Source organism: Lycium barbarum, chromosome 6, assembly GCF_019175385.1.
Source record: "Lycium barbarum isolate Lr01 chromosome 6, ASM1917538v2, whole genome shotgun sequence".
NCBI classification, from domain to species: domain Eukaryota; kingdom Viridiplantae; phylum Streptophyta; class Magnoliopsida; order Solanales; family Solanaceae; genus Lycium; species Lycium barbarum.
In genome coordinates this window covers 122,665,806-122,689,336 of record NC_083342.1, presented here as the reverse complement: position 1 = coordinate 122,689,336, position 23,531 = coordinate 122,665,806, and the positions used below count along the sequence as shown (strand labels likewise).

The 23,531-nt window shown below is 41.2% G+C and overlaps 1 non-coding gene across 1 annotated transcript; it reads right to left on the bottom strand.

Annotated features, from left to right (window-relative positions):
- Nucleotides 1–3,636: 3,636 nt before the first annotated feature.
- LOC132600942 (small nucleolar RNA R71) lies at nt 3,637–3,743 on the bottom strand. The gene has a single exon (XR_009567397.1). It is a non-coding gene; the product is annotated as a small nucleolar RNA R71 (small nucleolar RNA).
- Nucleotides 3,744–23,531: the final 19,788 nt, after the last annotated feature.

Sequence of the window (23,531 nt, the reverse complement as noted above, 5' to 3'; positions counted from 1 at the left end):
TCTCCAAGAATGGGAAGCTTAGGGAGTTGAAGTTAAGGTGATTCTTGGGATTCTTGACCCATGATTCCTACCTTTGTATTTGAGTTGCTATCAAGAGCTTTAGTGATTTTAGGTAAAGAAAGGGTATTTGTGGAAGTGATAGATTGATGAAGGGTAAAGTAGTGGCATGAGACTATTTTAAAGAAATGATTAGGGATGGATTTACGTGTATTTGGATATATATAGGCGCTATCATTGTAAGCTTATAAAGGAGATGGTCATCTATGATTCGTTAAGCTTTATACGTGCTTGAGGATGATTAGTAAGCAAAGCAAGTAGCCTAATTAAGGCTTATGTTATCTTAATTGTAGATTTACAAGTTCAAGAAGTAGAAGTTGGGAAATTTGATATACGGCAAGGTATGTTAAGGTTATTCCTTTTTTTTTGGCATGATCCTATGATATGAACCAATAAACGAGTAAGAGAGTTTCCATATTACTCTATTCTTATAAGTTCTAAGAAAAATACAGTTTTGATGTTCCCGTACCCCGGCTATGGTATTTTCCCCATATACAGATCTTATGATTCCCTATCCTAGTAGTATGAGTTCAGTAAGGCCCATGAGAGGCAAACTATCACTTTACTGTTTGAGAATCCTATCGTTCAGTTTTACTTGTATTACGCATTTACTTCCAATTCTCAAGGGTATGTGTGAAAGGCGCACTTGACAGGGGGTGAAGGTGTGACCTATGATATTACGTACTATATGTGCGAGGCACACTTGACAGGGGGTGAAGGTGTGGCCTATGAGTGGTCCATGAGTGGCATGTGATGTTGGAGTATATATGTGAGAAAGACACGCTTGACGGGGGTGAAGGTGTGGCCTGTGATGTGACGATGAGGTGTATACCTACTAGATATATACATATATATATATATATATATATATATACATGTCCATGCTTCCCGACATACAGATTCAGTCAGATGCAGACAGATACTAATTCATACAAATTTATGCAGATAGTCATTTCAGCTATGAGTTCAAATCTTATTCATGATTTCTATACATATATACATATTGTCTTTATGCCTTACATATTCAGTATATTATCCGTACTGACTCCCCGTTGCTCGGGGGGCTGCGTTCATGCCCGCAGGTACAGGTAGACAGGGAGGTGGTCCGGCTTAGTAGACCCTTATCCAGCAGCAATTAGTCCACTCCATTCGATCCGGAGTTGCAGTCTATTTTGGTAGGTCATTCTTTTGAGATGTATATAGATGGGTACGACAGGGCCCTGTCCCGTCCTTTCTACAACTTTATTGCAGTAGAGGTATGTAGACAGTTGTGTGCAGTAGTCAGACGATGTAGCCTTGTCGGCTTATATTCTTTTGTGTACAGTATATATGGCAGCCTAGCTGGCTTGCACTGTTCTTCCGCATGTTATGTTTATATGTATATGCAGATTGTACAGAGTTCGGATGTTTCCTCTTTATGAGATTAGTTTGTGCCATTTATGGGCTATTGATGTTCAGTATTGATGTGCCGTGAATTTTAGCACATTTTATGCCTTTGTAACTAGACATGTTGCTTGATTTTAAGTGTTTTTACATTGTTTCTTATGTTATTTTTGTGTTTTATAGGGTTGATTAACTAAGGATTGGAAATGAGAAGTAATGCTAAAAAAAAGGGACAAATTGGAGCTAAGCGACGCTCCGTAACTCATGTTACGGACCGTAACTCATGTTACGGACCGTAACAGGGTCCGTAACTCATGTTACGGTCCGTACCTTTGAACCGTAACAGGGCCTGAATTTCCAGAAAGTTTCATTGAAACCATCAGTGTTACGGTGGAGTGTTACGGTCCGTAACTCATGTTACGGTCCGTAACATGTCACCGTAACATGAGCTAAATTTCCAGAGAGTTTCAATAAAACCTTCAGTGTTACGGTTTAGTGTTACGGTCCGTAACGCATGTTACGGTCCGTAACCCTTCACCGTAACATCATCCAAAATTCTAGAGAGTGCCAAGTAATTGTCACCACTTACGCTTCAGAAGGACGGACCGTAACACAGGGTACGGTTCGTTGCATGGTGGCCGTAACGTCAAAGTGGTCAAATGACGAAATGAAGGACGGACCGTAACCTGAGTTACGGTCCGTAACAATGCGGCGTAAGGGCATTTTTGTCCAGAAACTTGGCGCGATTTTTGGCTCTATAAATACATAATGTAGGGTTTTAATTCAACATTCAGATTTTATTTTAGAGGCATAAACCCTAGGTTTTTAATCTTGAAGTGATTGGAGCATTTAAGGCAACAACTTCACTCTCATTCCATCTTGTATTAGTATTGTAAGTGTATTATGTTAATCTTTAAGCTTTTTCTATCAAGAAACATTATGAGTAGCTAATTTCAGTTCTAAGGTTGTGAATCCCATGATGGGTATTATGTGAATGGGTTTCTATTATTGATATATGCATAATGGTTGTTGTTATTTATTCTATCTTTGAGTTGTAACGTTGGGTAATGATTGCAAGCATTAGCCGAAGCCATTATATTGACTTTTCTTGGGAAAGAGAGTCAATATTGGTAAGATTGAATATCAATGACTCGAGGCGTTAACCCTCGTTTAATAGATTAACTTAGGAATAAGAATAAGTCTAAATTGGCATCATTGGTCGCTCTTCGATTGTAACTCTTTTATATTCGGAAGAATCATAAAGAGGAAATACTGCTTAACTGTTGGGAAACATTAAGAAGTCTTTAAGAGACCACGTGCATATTCATAGAACAACCATTAGAAGTATATCACTTTGAAACCTGAAGCATAATATCTAATCAAATTGGGGAACACAACCTTAGTCTCTCTCTCTCACATTAATTACATTCTAAGTCAAAGTATTAAATTACATTATTCAACAATCAATTCAAACTATCCGGAATAGGATTAAAGCATCTAAAGATCGGTATCGCATACGATTAGTAATCTTTTCTCTCCATATTCCCTGTGGGATTCGACCCCAACTTTGTTGGGTTACTATATTTGACAACGTCCGCTTTACGCCATTAATAGGTGTAATTTGAGCGTATCAAATTTTGGCGCTGCTGCCGGGGACTACGGTTCAGAAATTACTAATTGTTGTGTACTATTCTTTAAAACTTTTTCTATTCCATCACACCTCGTTTGCTGTTTTAGTGAACCAGGTGAACATGGCTGGAAGACCCCTATCGCAATCAAGGTAACCAAGGGGGGATCCAAGTGAACCATCCTGCACCAGAAGAAGAGGAGGATGAGAATGTATTTGCAGAATTCATCGACGAAGCTGATTATGCTTCTGCTGTAGTTCCCCCGAGAACAGGAAATGCTAATTTCAAAATTGATAGTTCTATCTATCAGCTATTGAAACTTGAAGGCTATTTCCGAAATTCTTCGGAGGACTGTCCACTTCGACACCTAAAGAATTTCGTGCATGTATGTTCCCAACAATCTCAAGGTGCTGTTCCTGCTGATGCACTGCGACTGCGGGTTTTCAAATATTCATTAGCTGGCCAAGCTAGGGAATGGTATGAAAAGCTCCCGAGCAATACTATTCATACCTGGAATGAGCTGGCCAATATCTTTCTAAAAAAATGGTTCCCACCCAGCAAAAAGGCTGAGCTTCGGGATAAGATTTTTGGGTTTAAACAACTTCCAGGGGAACAACTATATGCTGCATGGGAGAGGTTCAAATATTATCTAGCTCAATCTCCGAATCATGGATTTCCAGATGCAATTCTCACAGAGAAGTTCTACAAGGGGCTAGATACAATGAATCAAATAGCTGTCAACACTGCAGCTGGGGGATGCTTTATGGACAAAACCTTTGTCAACATCACCCGGTTGCTCGACAAGCTTACTACCCATAATCAAGCCTGGCATTCGACTGATAGCGAATTCCTATCATATGGTAGTCCCTCTGTGGCCGCGGTGGCCAAAGAAAATCATGAGCGAGATCATGCGTTCGCTCAACTGCAAACCACCGTGGATTTATTATCCAAAAGGCTTATGGAGAAAGAGGCCAAATGTGTAAACGTTATCGATGAGATGCCACCTCATGCTCCCGGAATGTATCAAGTTTCTGACGAAACTTATCTTGAGGGGCAGCCACAATATGAGGATGCGAATTATGTCAATAACTCGCAAGGGGGTTATCAACGGCAAAACTACCAAGGTTCCGGTAATCACCCATGGCAAAGGCCTCAACAAAATTACCAAGGACAGAATTATGGAAGAACTGATCAGGGTAATCCCAATCAAGGGAATTACAATAACAATAATTATGGCAACAAGAGCTCTAACCCCTACATTCCACCTAGGGGGCAAGCATCCAATTCCCAGCCATGGAAAGATAATTCAGCTACTAACTCTGCTGGTAACACGTCTAATGATTCTGCAGAACTGAAGAGTATGATGCAGAAAATGCTGATGAATCAAGACAGAACAGAGAGCACAATCAAGGGAATGTCCCAGGTCCAACTATCGCATTCAGCTTCCATTCAGAAGCTTGAAGCGCAATTCAGAGACCTTTCCCGAGAAGTGCATACTCCTCAACGGGGACAATTACCGAGTGATACAGTTCCTAATCCAAAAGGTAGTGGAGTGAACTCTGTGGAGAATGTACTTGCCATTAGCACCAGAAGTGGAAAAATACTTCAGGGTGACAATAAAAAGCCAATTGATCAGGAACATATTGTTGAAAAAGAGGCGCAGCCTAGTGTATTGGATGATATTGTCGAGGAAGAAGCAGGGGAGGAATTCCCCATTGTAGTTGAAGAAGAGCTGAATCTTAATAAACCAAAGGAACCGGTGGAAAACCAGGAAAAGGGGAAGGCAAAACTTTCCGGTGCTCTTCGCCCTTTGAGCCAATTGTTCAAATCTTCACCACCTTTTCCTCAAAGGCTGGTGAGAAAAACAGAAGATAAGAAGTGCTTGCGATTTTATAATCAACTCAAGCAGTTAACGATGAATTTTCCGTTCATGGATGCTGTCCAAGAAATGCCTGGCTTTGCTAAGTATTTGAAGGACCTTTTAACAAAGAAGAAAAAAACATTGAAACATGACACTGTAGGCATCACTCACCGCGTTAGTGCCATTCTTTCCAAGACCACAGTGCAAAAGAGGGAAGATCCTGGAGCATTCACAATTCCATGCACCATAGGGAAGCAAAATTTTGCTAGGGCTTTATGTGATAACGGGGCTAGCATAAATCTTATGCCCCTGGAAATTTTTATGAGATCAGGGTTAGCAATGCCGAGGCCAACTACCATGAGATTGCAGATGGCTGACAGATCGATAAAAAGGCCAGTGGGGGTAGTTGATGATGTACTGGTTCAAATCGGGAAATTCCTTCTGCCGGCAGATTTCGTGATTCTTGATTGTGCTATTGATCAAGAAATTCCTATTATTCTGGGAAGACCTTTCCTTGCCACGGGGAGAGCTCTTATGGATTCCGAGAAGCACGAAATAAAGTTCCGGGTGAACGATGAGGAGGTGACTTTCCACGCAAGCAGAGGTATGAAATTACCTAGTCCTTATCAAAGTATTTCAGTCATAAATTCTGTTGATGAGGTGGATGATGCTGTGGAATTCAAAATGGAGGAAGAATGTTTGAGTGAAGCACTATCGGCCATCTTGGTAAATTTTGATGCTGAACAAATGGAGGAATATACTGAGACAATAAATGCACTCATCGGTCTGGGGTCTTATTCTTATGAGCCCAAGAAACTATCTCTTGATTTAGAGAAGCGAACAACTCCTCCCGCAAAACCCTCAATTATTGAGCCACCGAAGTTGGATCTCAAGCAACTTCCAGCTCATCTTAAATATGTGTTTCTTGAAACGAATGCCTCCCTCCCAGTTATTGTGTCATCACTTCTGAATGAGGGCCAAATCCAAAGACTCATCGAAGTATTGAGAAAGCATTTAAGAGCTTTGGGATGGACTATTGCAGACATCCGGGGGATTCCCGCCGGAATTTGTGAGCACCGAATACAGTTGGAGGAGGAAAGTTCGCCGAGTGTTGAGCATCAGCGAAGATTAAATCCACCGATGCAAGAGGTGGTGAAGAAGGAAATAATTAAGTGGTTAGATGCTGGGGTGGTCTACCCGATAGCCAACAGTCCATGGGTAAGCCCAGTTCAGTGTGTGCCAAAGAAAGGGGGCATCACTGTTGTTCCTAACTCTAAAAATGAGTTGATTCCGACAAGGACTGTCACCGGTTGGAGAGTGTGTATGGACTATCGGAAGCTGAATACCGCATCTTGCAAGGACCATTTCCCTATGCCTTTTATTGATCAAATGCTTGATCGGCTAGCCGGAAGATCTTATTACTGTTTCTTGGATGGGTACTCAGGATACAACCAGATCAACATTGCGTTGGAAGACCAAGAAAAGACTACTTTCACTTGTCCCTATGGGACATTCGCTTTCAGCCGGATGCCATTTGGTCTTTGCAATGCACCAGCTACCTTCCAAAGATGCATGATGTCCATATTCTCTGATATGGTTGAAAACTTTCTTGAAGTTTTCATGGATGATTTCTCGGTGGTGGGAGATTCATTCGATGAATGTTTGGGTCATCTTGATCGGGTGCTGCAACGGTGTGAGGAAACCAACCTCGTGCTCAACTGGGAGAAGTGTCATTTTATGGTCAAGGAGGGCATTGTCCTTGGCCATAAGATTTCAGAAAAAGGGATTGAGGTTGATCAAGCTAAAATCGATGTGATTTCACAACTCCCTCCGCCCGTTTCAGTAAAAGGAGTTCGGAGTTTCTTGGGGCACGCCGGATTCTATAGAAGGTTTATCAAAGACTTCTCAAAAATTGCAAATCCCATGTGCAAACTCTTAGAAAAAGAATCCAAATTCAATTTTGATGAAAAGTGCATCAAGGCGTTTGACGAGTTGAAGCTGAAATTAACCTCCGCACCGATTGTGGTGTCCCCAGATTGGTCACTTCCCTTTGAATTAATGTGTGACGCCAGTGGTCTTGCAATTGGTGCTGTTCTTGGTCAGCAGCTAAACAAAATCCTACACCCAATTTATTATGCCAGCAAAACATTGAATGGAGCCCAGCTGAACTATACAGTAACGGAGCAAGAATTACTTGCTATTGTTTATGCTTTTGAAAAGTTCTGGGCTTATTTGTTGGGTGCCAAGGTAGTGGTTCACACTGACCATGCTGCATTGCGCTATTTGATGGCGAAAAAGGATGCTAAGCCTCGGTTGATAAGATGGGTGTTGTTGCTACAAGAATTTGACTTTGAAGTCAGAGACCGGAAAGGGTCAGAAAATCAAGTAGCTGACCATCTTTCCAGACTGGAAGCACCAGGGAGACCGAGTGATGTGCTAGATATTGATGACACTTTCCCGGATGAAAGAGTTTTGGTCATTGCCAATGATGTGGCACCATGGTATGCCGATATTGCCAATTATTTGGTAACTGGCATCGTTCCTGAAGAGTTGAAGACATATCAAAAGAAGAAGTTCTTGAGAGACTGCCGACAGTATTGTTGGGATGAGCCTTACTTATTCAGAACGTGTGCTGACAATATGATCCGGAGATGTGTGGCGGAATCTGAGGTGATGGACATTTTGAAAGCTTGCCATGATTCTCCAGTTGGTGGACATCACAGTGGAAATCGAACAGCAGCCAAGGTGCTAGAGTGTGGCTACTACTGGCCAGCCATTTATCGTGATGCAAATATGTTGGCACGCTCTTGTGATAAATGCCAACGCCAGGGCACAATAGGTCGGAGGCATGAAACTCCGATGAACTTTGTTCTTGAGGTGGAGCTATTTGATGTATGGGGAATTGATTTTATGGGGCCCTTCGTGAGCTCCTACGACCTGAAATACATTCTTGTCGCAGTGGATTATGTCTCCAAATGGGTGGAGGCGGTGGCCTTGCCTAACAATGATGGTAGGAGAGTCAATGCGTTTCTCAAAAAGAACATCTTTACTAGATTTGGCACTCCTAGAGCTATTATTAGCGATGGTGGATCTCATTTCTGCAATAAACCATTTGCTGATCTTCTTGAAAAATATGGCGTGCATCACAGGGTTGCCACTCCATATCATCCTCAGACGAGTGGTCAGGTTGAGGTCTCAAACAGAGAAATAAAAAGCATCTTGGCAAAGACGGTCAATGTGAATCGCACTGACTGGTCTAAAAAGTTGGATGATGCTTTATGGGCATATCGCACGGCATTCAAAACGCCTATAGGGACTTCACCGTATAAGTTGGTATTTGGGAAAGCATGTCATTTGCCTATTGAGCTTGAGCATAAAGCCCTTTGGGCATTGAAAAAGCTGAATATGGATTGGCATGAAGCAACCAAGCTGCGGTTGTTTCAAATCAACGAGATGGATGAATTTAGGAACAATGCCTATGAAAGTGCAACACTGTACAAGGAAAAGATGAAATACTATCATGACTTGAAGATCCTAAAAAGGGATTTTCAGCCAAAAGACTTGGTCTTGTTATACAATTCACGCCTGAAGTTCTTTCCAGGCAAGTTAAAGTCCCGTTGGTCTGGCCCTTTTGAAATTGTGAGTGTATCCCCAAATGGAAGCGTCATTGAGGTGAAATCCGAGGATGGCACTCCGACGTTTAAGGTGAATGCACAAAGAGTGAAGCATTACCATTGGTGTATTGATGATGGTAAGGTTGTGGATAGGTATCGTTTGAAATATGGCTCCTGAACTCGAAAATGAGGTACCACGTCGAGCTGTGACGTTAAACCAAGCGCTGTGTGGGAGGCAACCCACATTTACCGCTTTGTAAGTAGTTTAAAGTTTGTATTGTCCTTGTATTCTTTTGTGTTGTTGATGTGCTAATGTGATGGGATTTTGAGAACTGAAGGGACGAAATAACTGCTGAATGATTCAAGGCGAGACGCTCCATGTTACGGCCCGTAACTCATGTTACGGTCCGTATCATGAAGCGTAACAGGCAAAAAGAAAAAAATAAAAAAATCACTGAAGGGTGAGGAAGAGTGTTACGGTACAAGTTACGGTCCGTCGTACGTATTACGGACCGTAACCCTGGGTCGTAACGTTGATACAAAATCTGGGCTTCACTGGAAATTTTCAACATGTTACGCCAGGTGATACAGACCGTAACACGAGTTACGGTCCGTCGATTGGACTGCCAGGTCATTAATGAATAAGTGAAACGGGGTCGTTTGATGGACCGTAACACAAGATACGGTCCGTATCTCAGGATACGGTCCGTAACAGGTAACGTAATTGTCGGAAATGTTTAAATACATTACCGACGGTTCCCATTTCAAATTAAAAGGATTCTTAAAACGTTTTTCAACTGCTTCTCCCTCATAAATCCTCTCTTCTCTTCTTCACATCCTCCTCTCTTCATCTTCCATTCTCCCCCATATTTCTCTAAAAAATCTCTTTACTATCTTCTTATCACAATCCCTGTTGTAATTTTGAGTTTCACCCTTACAATCGCCAACGATCAGGTATTACATGTCTTTGCTCTTTTCTTTTAGCTATCAATGCGAGTTCTATGATGCTCATGAATAATTTCGTATAATATGCGTTGAAATTCGTGTTTTGGGCTGTGTTGGTTGAGTTTGAATTTCAATTGATAAGTTATGGGGGATTTGACAATGGTTGAGGGTTGGGATTAGTATTGGTGCTGTTTAAAAGATTCTTGGGCACGAGCAATTGCTTCCCACTGAATTGGAGGGCAAATCCGGTTAAAGGTTTCATTTTTGAAATTACTAAATCGGTTTGCCACCCAACTGTTCGATAAAAGTCCCCAATAAAAACTTTAATAAAACCGGGTGAAGTCTGAGTAACCCGAGGCATGTGAGGGGATATAATATTGTTTTACAACATACCCATGGGACATTAAGTCCAAAAATCTTGGCCTCGTGCTTAAAACGAGAAAATTTGGCCAAGTCATTTGTTTGCTAATCCGTTGCCCGTCATTATGTGTTACGGACCGTAACGTACGGTCTGTATCCTATGTTACGGACCGTAATACCACACCGTAACATCGATGGATTCCATGAAAACCTTCTGGAATTTTGACAGACGTTACGGTGAGGTGTTACGGACCGTAACACGAGTGACGGACCGTAACATCATACCGTAACACCTCTCAAATTTCCAGTAACTTTTCTAAAAATTTTGATCATGTTATGGTGAGACGTTACGAACCGTATCCTACGATACGGACCGTCGACTGTGTTACGGTCCCTTTGCTTAATTGAACCATTTCAGTTACGGATGAAGATACGGCCCGTAACACCATCGACAGTCCGTCGACTGTGTTACGGTACCTGACCTAATTAAAGTCTTTGGCTTAAATTCATAAGGTGTAAAATTTTTACAACTTCTCGTACATCATATCTAACTTTTCCTTCCACAGGTATGGGTAAACCACGACAATCAAAGAAGGCTTCAGCTAAGGTCGCGCAAAAAGGAAAAGGTCGTGCTGCAAGCAAGGTAACCTCACGGCTGCGCGACGACGATCTGATCAAGGACGCCAGGCCTAAAAAGAGGCCGGTCGCACCCAGCAAGCCACCCCCACCAGTTGCCCCCAGCCAACCAGACCCACAATCAGAAAGTTCCTCCTCGACTGAGGAGTTAAGAGAGTCGAGCTCGTCGAGTTCGTCGAGCCAAAGTGAACCCCAGCGGGCTATCACACCAACACACCGACCTCAACCACCCATTAGACAGTCTACTGCGGAGGAGCGCGAAAAAGAGCGCGAACAGGAAAGAAGGAAACTTGACATTCGGCTACAAACTATGACTGAGAAGATCCTCCGGTTTAATGTGGAGGGATCTGAAGATTTGTATAACAAGGGGTGTGAGCGGGTAAAAGGTGAGGGAATGGACCCAAGGCGGAGTATTTTCGAGGAACGGAATGTCATCTTCGATGGAATCGAAGGATATCCCGGCATTAGTGATACTATCCGATTCCACAAGTTGGAGTTTTTGAAAAACCCCGTTGGGTCCTACATATCGGTTTTTGTTAGGGAATTCTACGCTTCATATGGGGCAGCTGTATTCAAAGTAGTGAAGAAAGGGCAGCGAGCAACTCAAGTACCGACAATGAATGAGGTTGTATTCCGGACAAAGAAGATAGATGTCTCTCCATCGGCTATAAATAAAACACTATTCGGGGAAGATTATATAGAGCCTACAGCAGCGGAAGAAGGGGAGTTTGCCTACAAAATTGAACAGAAGGATACAATCCCCGTCCGAAAATGGGTAGCTTCTGTTATTGCACGGACAACAGATCCTGAATGGGCCATAGTGCCAAAGTTGACAGCCACCACGCGGATTTGGAAAAACACCCTAACGCCAGAGGCAAAGTTTTGGTGGCAAATTATTCTGTTCCGAATCCGTCCTACCCAATCAGATAATTATTTGACTCCAGACAGGGCTGTTCTTGTGGCTTCCATAATGTCGCGATATAAGATCAACTTCGGGCGACTGATAGCCGAAGACCTCCAAGAGAGAGCCACCCAGCCGGCCACTTCCCTCATTCATCCATGCCTGCTTACGCTACTATGCTTGCGTGCAGAACCAGAACCCCTACCCCATATCGATCACAGTGTGATTGCCAGCCATATTTATGACATCACAAAAGGGAAAGATGAGGTGTTCAGCCAGGGTTCGTTGCCCTCTGCATCGGTTTCTGAGGTGCCGGAGGGGCCTACGGGATCAGATGTTATACCCTTGGCTATCATGGGTGAAGAGGGAGCTGCTGCGGATCAGCACACAGATTCTGAGGCTCCACCGGCTGATCATGCTACACAGCCTATGCCACCTCCAGCCGCACCTACTTCGGGTGGTCCTACCTCTTCCACTGGAGCAAGCCCAGCACCACCGCAGGCAACACCAGGAGTCCCACCCGAGCTTGCGAAAAAAATGATGTTCAACCGGGACAATTTTGGGGCAGTGGTCCTGCAAGCGGATCGCACAGATAGGCAGGTCAAGCAGATCATGACTGAGCTAAAATTATTCACAAAAAGGGCTATTGATGCAGCGTTGCGACCGATAAAAGAACAAATGGCTGCGGACCACCTACAAATCCACTCCCGAATAGATGGTATTGAGGGCAGGATGACTGAGCTGACTAGGACACACCCTACATTGGAATTGGGCGCTATTCGGAGTGAGTTGCGGTCTGTCAAGGATGATGTGCAGAAATTGAAGGCCCAGGAAGTGGCTGTGGCGACAGACCAGGTTCCTAAAGTACACACGGAGTTGGTACAGAGCCTATACCAGCCGGTTCAGAGCCTACTAGGGGATGATGACAACGAAGACACGGTTGAGGAACAGCACGACGAAGAGTTGGAGGAGGATATCCCCTCTGTGGACAAAGGGAAACGAAGCAGAGCATCGCCAGATCTCGAGCCCATTCTCCAAAGTCTTGATCCATATGCTGAGTTGCGCCCACAGAATGAGGAAGAGGAGCGGCGTACTTTGAAAAGAATCCGCCAAGAGTCCCGGTTAAGTTCCGACACCGCAGGAGCTACTTCTAGCTCAGCTCAGCCCAATGAGACGGCTCACCGTATTTCTCCCCCACCCACTGCTCCACCCCATGATGCTGCGACAGATCCGAGTGCCTAGTGCGCTCCAGGGAGGCCCTCCATTTTTTTTAATGCGTTATATTGATGCTTTGAGGGCAATGCATGCTTTTAAGTTGGGGGTGTAGTATTTACTGATTGGTTGTTGGGATTGCTGTTTTAGTATACTGGAGATTGTTTTTAGTATTTTTGTTTTGATGGGTATTTTATCCCAAAATTGTGATAATAAGCATGTGTTTAAGACAATTGTTATTGTTTTGTTTTGTTGGTATTATTTTTATTAGCAAGTATGTGTTAGGACGTTCTTCGGTTTGTCTTTGCTATGTGTTTCTATTCCCGAAGAATGCTATGTGTATGTTAAACCTAGCATGTTTAGGATGTTTAATATAGAAGTAAAGTAATGATGACTTAAGTGGTAGTGGTCCGTGTTTCTAGCATAGATATAAATGGTTTTTACAAGTTCAATGATATCCCTCCGAAAAATAATTTGTGATATACATCAAAAATGAGTTGTTGATATTGACATGTATGGTTCTTTTAATGACATTGCAAAGAAAGGGTGTTTATGCATATGAAATCTTCAAACGGAAATGAAGTCGGAATATTTAAACAATCCTTATACCATTGTGTGGTGAGTTTTTAGCTTCTATTTGCATATGATGCTTGCAATCTAGAACTTGCCCGGTTGGTCGTGCGTGAATTCAAAAGAGAATTTGATTGTGAAGTGATCTTAGACTTTCTTTGTATTAACCCCCAAGTATCTTAAATGAGCCTGGCCCGTACAGAAAATGATCCCTAGTCTCCCATTTTTGAGCCTATAGACTTTTTCTTTGATTAACCATGAACTAACCTATTTCCCTTTTGTGAATAATCCCATTTGGCACCAAGTCCCTCCTTGACACGGAAGAATGACAAATGAGGCTAAAAGCCTAAGTTGGGGGTGATAAGTCAAGATGCGAAAAATGAGGCCAAAGGCCTGTTGGGGGTGTTCACGAATATAAAGGGACATAATTCAATGTGAATTTTTTTTTTTTTTTTTTTTTTAGATATATAGGTATGTAAGTTCTAAAGAAATCCGCGCTAAAGATGGAGGGTCGGAAATGATAGGAAGAATGATGAATGAAGTCAAAAAGAAGTGTCGAGGAGAGTGAGTCACCGATACCCAAATATTCATCCTACCCGTCCCTAAGCCAACGTTACAAGCCCAAAAAGTCCTAATGTGATCACGATCAAATTGTTCAGAGTTGAATGCATGGAAAATAAAGGCAAGCCTATGGTTTGTGCACGCATGGTATGCAAATTTCTTTGTGAGTGTGAGTGTTCTTCTGTCTCTTTAGTCTTCTGTCCCATTTATATCGTAAATGTGTGTTGGGACATACTTTGGTCTATGTGAGGGCATAAGGATTGTAGGTTTCAAAGTAACTGGCTTTCTGGAAGTTGAAATTCATGTGCATAGAGACCCCCGTACTATGATTGTGTCATTAATTGAGGTTGCATGGTTAATTGAAATTTTTCTGAAATGTGCATTTTGTGTCACAAACAGGAGATGGATAAGAGCCTAAATATTTTTCTTGGATCGAAGAGTCCGTGCTAACAACACATGCCAAACCCACCGTAGTCATTCTTATTTTGCTAAGATGTCGTGTGTTAGTAGCGAGTATTGTTGTAGTTGCTTGAGGACAAACAAAAGCTTAAGTTGGGGGTGTTGATGTGCCGTGAATTTTAGCACATTTTATGCCTTTGTAACTAGACATGTTGCTTGATTTTAAGTGTTTTTACATTGTTTCTTATGTTATTTTTGTGTTTTATAGGGTTGATTAACTAAGGATTGGAAATGAGAAGTAATGCTAAAAAAAAGGGACAAATTGGAGCTAAGCGACGCTCCGTAACTCATGTTACGGACCGTAACAGGGTCCGTAACTCATGTTACGGTCCGTACCTTTGAACCGTAACAGGGCCTGAATTTCCAGAAAGTTTCATTGAAACCATCAGTGTTACGGTGGAGTGTTACGGTCCGTAACTCATGTTACGGTCCGTAACATGTCACCGTAACATGAGCTAAATTTCCAGAGAGTTTCAATAAAACCTTCAGTGTTACGGTTTAGTGTTACGGTCCGTAACGCATGTTACGGTCCGTAACCCTTCACCGTAACATCATCCAAAATTCTAGAGAGTGCCAAGTAATTGTCACCACTTACGCTTCAGAAGGACGGACCGTAACACAGGGTACGGTCCGTCGCATGGTGGCCGTAACGTCAAAGTGGTCAAATGACGAAATGAAGGACGGACCGTAACCTGAGTTACGGTCCGTAACAATGCGGCGTAAGGGCATTTTTGTCCAGAAACTTGGCGCGATTTTTGGCTCTATAAATACATAATGTAGGGTTTTAATTCAACATTCAGATTTTATTTTAGAGGCATAAACCCTAGGTTTTTAATCTTGAAGTGATTGGAGCATTTAAGGCAACAACTTCACTCTCATTCCATCTTGTATTAGTATTGTAAGTGTATTATGTTAATATTTAAGCTTTTTCTATCAAGAAACATTATGAGTAGCTAATTTCAGTTCTAAGGTTGTGAATCCCATGATGGGTATTATGTGAATGGGTTTCTATTATTGATATATGCATAATGGTTGTTGTTATTTATTCTATCTTTGAGTTGTAACGTTGGGTAATGATTGCAAGCATTAGCCGAAGCCATTATATTGACTTTTCTTGGGAAAGAGAGTCAATATTTGTAAGATTGAATATCAATGACTCGAGGCGTTAACCCTCGTTTAATAGATTAACTTAGGAATAAGAATAAGTCTAAATTGGCATCATTGGTCGCTCTTCGATTGTAACTCTTTTATATTCGGAAGAATCATAAAGAGGAAATACTGCTTAACTGTTGGGAAACATTAAGAAGTCTTTAAAAGACCAAGTGCATATTCATAGAACAACCATTAGAAGTATATCACTTTGAAACCTGAAGCATAATATCTAATCAAATTGGGGAACACAACCTTAGTCTCTCTCTCTCACATTAATTACATTCTAAGTCAAAGTATTAAATTACATTATTCAACAATCAATTCAAACTATCCGGAATAGGATTAAAGCATCTAAAGATCGGTATCGCATACGATTAGTAATCTTTTCTCTCCATATTCCCTGTGGGATTCGACCCCAACCTTGTTGGGTTACTATATTTGACAACGTCCGCTTTACGCCATTAATAGGTGTAATTTGAGCGTATCAAGTATGTTTCAAATAAGTGTTTAGGGGTGTTTGATCGCTAGAGGTCAGACTCCCGTCACGGCTTATCGGTTTGGGTCGTGACAGAAGTGGTATCAGAGCAGTTCCGTCCTAGGGTTGTCTACAGACCGTGTCTAGTAGAGTCTTGTTTATGGGCGTGTTGTGCACCACACTTATAAACAGGAGACTACAAGACATTTAGGATGATGTCATTCTTTCTCTCCTAGATTGTGCGATAGAGCCATGTGTTAGGTGTTCGCTTTCTGATGAATTGCTATGATTTCAGCAATGCCTCCCAAGAAAGCTACAGCTGCCCAGAAAGGCAAGAAAGCCACAGGAGAGGCCACTAGCCATACTCGGCAGGCCACTAGGGCTCAGGATGAGGCTCAGAGTGAGAGCCCATCTGAGACATCACATACACCGTCTTAAGCAACCGCCCTAGTTCCTCAGCCAGATGCACCAGGCCAGGATGTGCGGGATGCTGTTCAGTTATTGACCAGATTAGTAGCCGCTCAGGCTCAGCGGCAAGGAGCTGGTAGTTCGAGGGTTAAGACCTTCCTTGAGTTAGATCCTCCAGAATTTTCAGTGATAAAGTAGAATATGGATCCCCAAGATTTCATTGATGGTATGATGAGGACTTTGAGGGTTATGCATGCAAGTGAGGTTGAGTCGGTGGAGTTAACTTCATATAGACTTCGCGACATTGCAGTACAGTGGCATCAGACTTGGGAGTTGTCTAGAGGAGAGAATGCTCCTCAACCTATTTGGTGAGAGTTCGCAGATGCTTTTATCCGCCATTATTTGCCTCCTGAGGTCAGGCGAGCCCGAGCAGACAAATTTCTACGTATTGAGCAGGGCAACATGAGTGTTCAAGAATATTGTGTGTATTTCGATTCTATGGCTAGATATGCCCTAGCCATGGTGGTTGAGATGGAGGACAGAGTTCATCGTTTTGTGGCTGGTTTAGGGCGACATTTGATAGATGCTTGTACGACTGCTGCATTGCAGCCATGCATGGATATCTCCCTATACAGGCATATGCACAGAATCTGGAAGATCGCGAGCGTCAGAGGGGGACAGAGCGTGACCGTGACCGAGGCCATGGTAAGAGGGCTAGATCTCTCGACATTGGAAGTGAGCCAGGGGAGGACAGAGGCGGCAACATTCCCAGTATTCATATCATTCGGTAGGGAGTGCACCTCCGCGGTTTTCAGGCTCGAGGTTTGATCGGTCTTCTTATTCCGGAGCGGCCCAAAGTTCTAGAGCATCAGGCTCCCAGTACAGACCGGATTCAGGACAGATGAGACCACTCTTACCACGGTGTGCCTAGAGTGGTAGGTTACATGTTGGGCAGTGCCGATTGGGATCGAATACCTGTTACTCTTGTGGCCGACCAGGTCATGTGATGAGGAATTGTCTGTTAGGAGGTGGCATGGGCACTGTTTAGCCTACAAGGTCTATGTCTGGTTCTTCTTCTTCTGTAGTGCGCCCTTCAGGCCAAGTTTTTCAAACGCCAGCAGGGCGAGGTAGAGGGAGGAGTGGAGCGTCCAACTCGAGCGGTACTCAGCACCACGTGTATGCATTGGCTGGTAGACAGGACCGCGAGATGTCTCCTGATGTTGTTACAGGTATATTATCCTTTTCCTCCTATGATGTGTATGCATTGATCGATCCAGGATCTACTTTATCATATGTTACTCCATTTGTTGCTGGTAAGTTTGGGGTAGAACCTGAGTCTATTAAACCATTCGAGGTGTCTACGCCAGTTGGCGATCCGGTCATAGCTAGACGAGTATATCGGGATTGTGTTGTTATAGTTTCTGACCGCCACTTTGTAGCAGATTTGATTGATTTCGACGTTATTATGGGAATGGATTGGTTGGCTTCCTGTTATGCTAATGTTGATTGCAGAACAAAGATAGTCCGATTTCAGTTTCCCGGCGAGCCAGTCCTAGAGTGGAAGGGTAATGTTGTTTCGCCTAGAGGTAGGTTTATTTCCTACCTTAAGGCAGAGAAGATGATCAGAAAAGGGTGTGTTTTTCACCTAATTCGAGTTCAAGATGTGCAAGCAGAGTCGCCGACTCTTCAATCTGTCCTTGTGGTTAATGAGTTCCTAGAAGTGTTTCCAGATGAGCTTCCAGGCATTCCCCGAGAGAGGGAGATCGATTTTGCTATTGACCTATTCCCAGGCACTCAGCCAATATCTATTCCTCCTTATAAGATGGCACCTGCAGAGTTGAAGGAACAGTTGAAAGATTTGCTCGAGAAGGGCTTTATCAGGCCTAGTACGTCACCATGGGAGCCCCAGTGTTATTTGTGAGAAAGAAGGATGGATCTTTGCGAATGTGTATTGATTATAGGCAATTGAATAAAGTGACTGTAAAGAATAAGTATCTGCTCCCGAAGATTGATGATTTATTTGATCAGTTGCAAGGCGCCAAGTATTTCTCGAAGATAGACTTAAGGTCAGGATACCTCCAGGTTAGAGTGAAGGAAGAATACATTCCGAAGACGGCATTCTGGACTAGATATGGCCACAATGAGTTCCGTGTTATGTCGTTCGGGCTAACTAATGCCCCGGCTGTATTCATGGATTTGATGAATCGTGTATTCAGGCCCTTTCTGGATTTGTTCGTGATTGTGTTCATAGATGATTTTCTGGTTTATTCGCCGTCAGAGGCCGATCATGCAGAACATTTGCGGGCAGTGCTTGGGATTCTTCGAGGTAAAGAGTAGTATGCTAAGTTTTCTAAGTGTGAGTTCTGGTTGAACTCTGTGGCTTTTCTGGGTCACATTATTTCAGAAGAAGGTGTTAGAGTGGATGCTCAGAAGATTGAGGCTGTGAAGAATTGGCTAAGGCCCACGGTACCAACGGAGATACGTAGTTTCTAGGGCTTGGCAAGTTATTATAGAAGGTTTGTAGAAGGATTTTCCTCTCTTTCAGCCCCATTGACCAAATTGACTCAGAAATCAGTTAAGTTCCAATGGACAGACGCTTGTGAGCAGAGTTTTCAGACGTTGAAGGATAAGCTAACTTCCGCACCAGTTTTGACTCTTCCAGAAGGAGCAGATGGCTATGTGGTATATTGTGATGCTTCAGGTGTTGGATTGGTTGTGTATTGATACAACACGGTGTTGACACCCAATTTTGTCCCGTCTCTCTGCCAAATACCTATTTTAAGCTTCTAATATTTTGAAAAAAATAAAAAATATATATTATGTTTACTATAATTATTAGCCTCTTATCAATACCGCCATTGTATCATTCTATCAATTATTATTATTTATCGTATTTTATTATTATTATTATTATTATTATTATTATTATTATTCACAATTTTTTATCATTTCAGTATTTTACCAGCTTACGCACACACATCGCATTTTATCTTTGCATAATTAAATAATAATATTTATCTTACTGTGGATTTTCGGAATATTATTGCACGGCTATTACGCCATTTTTTATCTGAACATTAATGTTTGCATATTTTATGTCGATCAATATTTTAACACAAGTTATTTAAATAGGTCTCTTATTCAAATTTAGAAACCAAATTATTTCTTGCACTCGGTCCGTATTTTGACTTACCGGGCTCCAAATCAAATCCCGATTGACTCCTAATATTTTTTTGGACTAGTCCATATCTCTTATCTCAATTTTTAGAATAATTCGTGTTTTAATTTATTAGCCTATTGTTTTAATACCCAGTCTAAAATTGACCCGGTCCACTCGTGGACCGGGTCCGATCCATTTTGTCATTCGAATAAGGGAACCCTTTTAGGGTTCCCCTTCATTTTCCCCACTTTCTTCCGCCGCTCCCTTCTCACCTCCTCTCCTTTCCCTCTCTCCTTCTCCGCCTCTCCACCTCCCCATCGCCGCCTCCTCATCCAGCCAAACACTCCATCGCCCCACTCCTCTTCCTCCCCTTTACCCCTAAACCCTAGCTGCCACCCCATCCTCTTTTGTTCCCACGTTACCCCCACTACTTTTCCGACATCATCACACCCATATCCATCATCTCCACTCACGCCCGACATCTCCACTCCTCACTGCCATTCCACTTCATCGTGTCGCTCCTCTGCCATCCCTCTGTTCCACTCCATCCTCACCACGTGACCCCCATCCCGCACCCATACCTCTGACACCACGTGACCATCATCTCCACCACACCCATACCCCCACGTGCTCTGACATCACCACGTTACTTCTCTCTCTGTTCCTTTCGTCATTTTTGTCTTGAACCCAAAACCCTATAAAATGGGGTTGATTCATCGATAAAAGGGGGGATTTTTTTGGATTCAGCAGATTCCCAAATAGCCGATTTTCTTTCAGTTCAAGAAATCCTCTGCGAAATATTTTGTTTAGTTGTCACAATATCGCAAAAATATCGAATCAAAATACTCAAACGATTTTTCGTCTGTTCTGTGTTTGTTGCGAATCCGAGTTTCGCAACCTCGAATTTGAAGTGTTTCGAGTGTGAATCGAAGACCCGCACCCACTTCGCTGCACCCGAAGAAGGTAATCCTATTCTCTTTAAGTTATTTTTAGTATTGCTTGCTTATTTTCTGCCTATACATTAAATTGTTAGTATAGTCATGTTAATCATTAAGTTAAGATTGTTTTTTTTTTTTTGATAATTGATATTCGTGGCTTAGTTACGCCATCTGTTAGTTAAGCACGTTTACATGAGTTCGATTCCTGTCTAAACATGTTCATATGAGTTAGTTCTTAATTTGGTCCCGATTAGTTAGGTTCAGGGATCAGTATGCAAGAGTTAGATAAGTAGATGCCTATTTTAAATCATGCCCAGTTTGTATGGGTTAATTACTGATCCTGAAATCCCGCTTAGTTACTTTTACTGGTAATCCAGTCCCTGTTGTGTTTGTTGTGACTAGCTGAAGATATTCTTGGTATTCGAAAATGTTGAAGGAGGTTCAAAATGCAATCTATACTTTCGATATTGGCTTAATGCTGTTTGGTAAAATGGAACAAAATATATGACTATGTTTCAGTTAGCCTTAATCTTGATATTTGTTCATGTTCGTATTATCTGAAGATTACCTTAGTATGAATCTACATCTGTATATTGGCTTGTTTAATCAAATAGTATGATTGATAATCCTTAATTAACATACAGTAATCTCTACCTTAAAACTTTAACAAATATGTCCCCTGTTTGGTTCAATTTCTTTTTTAGTAGTTACTTTCATGATTTGGTTCAGTTTAATATCTTTGGTTTGGTTGCATTTTGTTGTTCAGTAGATTTAAGACATTTAGTCTGTTTAGCATGACTAGTTGTTAGCCTGGTCCATTTCAAGTATGTCTTTGGGAATTATATGAATATGATTTGTCTAGTTTAATGCGTGTCCTGTGTTAAGCCAGGGTAGAAGTAGTTAGTCGATTGTTACGTAATAGGGCCTAAGCATGATTGGATTCAGGTTGGCTATGCATAATAGCGTAATCAGCCTGCCTTTATTTCGCTGCTTATTTGAATAAATGGACTGAAGGACATAAAAAATAAATCTTTTTCCAGCTTGGATGTGGAGTCTGCTAATGTGAGAATTTGGTGTATGTGTATGAGTTATCCTAAATATAGTAAAATGAGCTGGTCCTCTGTATTTGAACTTCTGTGGGAGAAATGCTGTTTTCATTTTTTTGTTTGAGTTTTAGTAGAATAAAGAAGCAGAATTGGTGGATGCATCTTCTCCATTCAAAGGTTGTTATTACTGTTGATAAGCCATGCATGAAACTAGACATTGTGAATGTACAATAGTTGAAAATCACTACTAGTAGTGTAAATTAACCCAACCTTGTATTCATTTTCATTTTATTTGCATACTCGGATGTGTTAATGAATCAGGAAGATTCATTTAGTCTTGGTATTCGAAAATGTGACAACTGCTTCCCTTCCTCAGTTCAGTTTCATTTCAATTTAATTATGTTCATCTCCGAATTCATATGGATTAGTTCTGTTGCAAGGTTATTTCTGCTCCCGCGTATGATCCTTTTATCCTTGCTATTTATTTTCTTCATTCTCTTCACCCCTGAGTCAAACAAAGTTCAATGGGTTGAGGACGTATTGGTCTGGTTGAGTGGTCTGTTCCTTCAGGTTTAGATAGGAAATAGGAGTATAATCAGTGTGTTTGTTATATGCAGTAGTTGTTTCTTATATAAGAAGTATACACATGAGATATGCTCAAATATACCTATTATATACATTTTTTTTACTAGTTCATTTATTTACATTTCATGTATTTAGCCTTATTTATCGATTATGCACTAACTCCTTTCTTCCGTTTTATGCATGAACACCGCATACGAATCCGAGGGACTCGTTCTTCTTCCATATTCGGTGTTGGACTAAAATCCCAACGTAATCTCTCTCCCGCGTCAATCCATCCATAGCAAAAAATAAAAAGGGAATTTCTGGGCTAAGCCCAATAGCAACAGCAACAACAGTCCGATTGCAGTAGCTCTCTTTAAAATGGGCTGAGCCCATTTAAATTATCTACTCCTCTATTTATTTTGTGCATTTAATTTGTATTATGTAACTAACTCTTTGTTTGTTTTGTTTTTGTTAGTTTCGATAAATCATAATTAATCAGTAGGTTTAGTTCTAGTAATGGGTAGTTAGTTTAAGGAAGACTAACATTTAATCACATAAGATAAGATTATTCTCCTCTTTTCTGATTTCATTTCTTTGATTTGCAAAAATGGCATGATTTTATATTTCGAGTTAAGAGAAGTGTATTTTATTCTTACTATTCGAGAAATTTCAAAACATCATTAATATGCAAACATAAATTCAAACACATTTTTTATAACTCTTCAAGTTTTTGAGTCAATCACACATATTCTTCATTAAGCATAGTTGATAAAGATAATATAAAAATGGATAAAGGAAATCTATTAGCTATTTCATATTTTTATTCACACTTCTAAAGCTCAAAGTCAATTAATATCTCATTGCTTAGTTTTGTTAAATATTTATTGAAACATTGCATAAATTCGCATCTTCTTCTATTTATATGTAAGTTATCATACTTTGTAAACTTCATTTTTATTATGCTACTTCCTTTAAATCTATTAGCAACTATTATAAATTTTATTCAAATAGTATTTTAAAGTTTTTCTTTTATACAAAGTATTAGTCTTATTTTAATAACCTTCTTATTTAAAGCCTTAGCAATATGTATAAGTCTTATTTTAAGCAGTTCATATTTTTCTTTGAAACATTAGCAACATTACAAGCCCACTTCTTGAAATTAAAAATGCTACATCTTTAATTTCAATTAATTAACCTAAGTTTGGTCGGATAACCGTGAGTTAACGGATTCTAAAGGATGCCTAACCCCTTCCCTTTAGGATAATATAGAGCCCTTACCTAGAATCATACTGGTTAAGCAGATTATTAATTGAGGTTTAGTTTTAACTTTACCTTAGTTAACATTTAGGTGTCCTAATTCACCGTTAAATTAATTAGGTGGCGACTCCTTAAATAAAATAAACAGGAATCACCAATATGTCATACTCCTAAATCAACCCGGGTTAAAATGGGGTGTGACACACGGTAAGGTTGTCGCTTACGCTTCTAGACAGTTGAAGAAGCACGAGAAGAATTATCCAACCCACGATCTTGAGTTGGCAGCAGTGATTCATGCCTTAAAGATATGGAGGCACTACTTGTACGGTGTCCATGTTGAT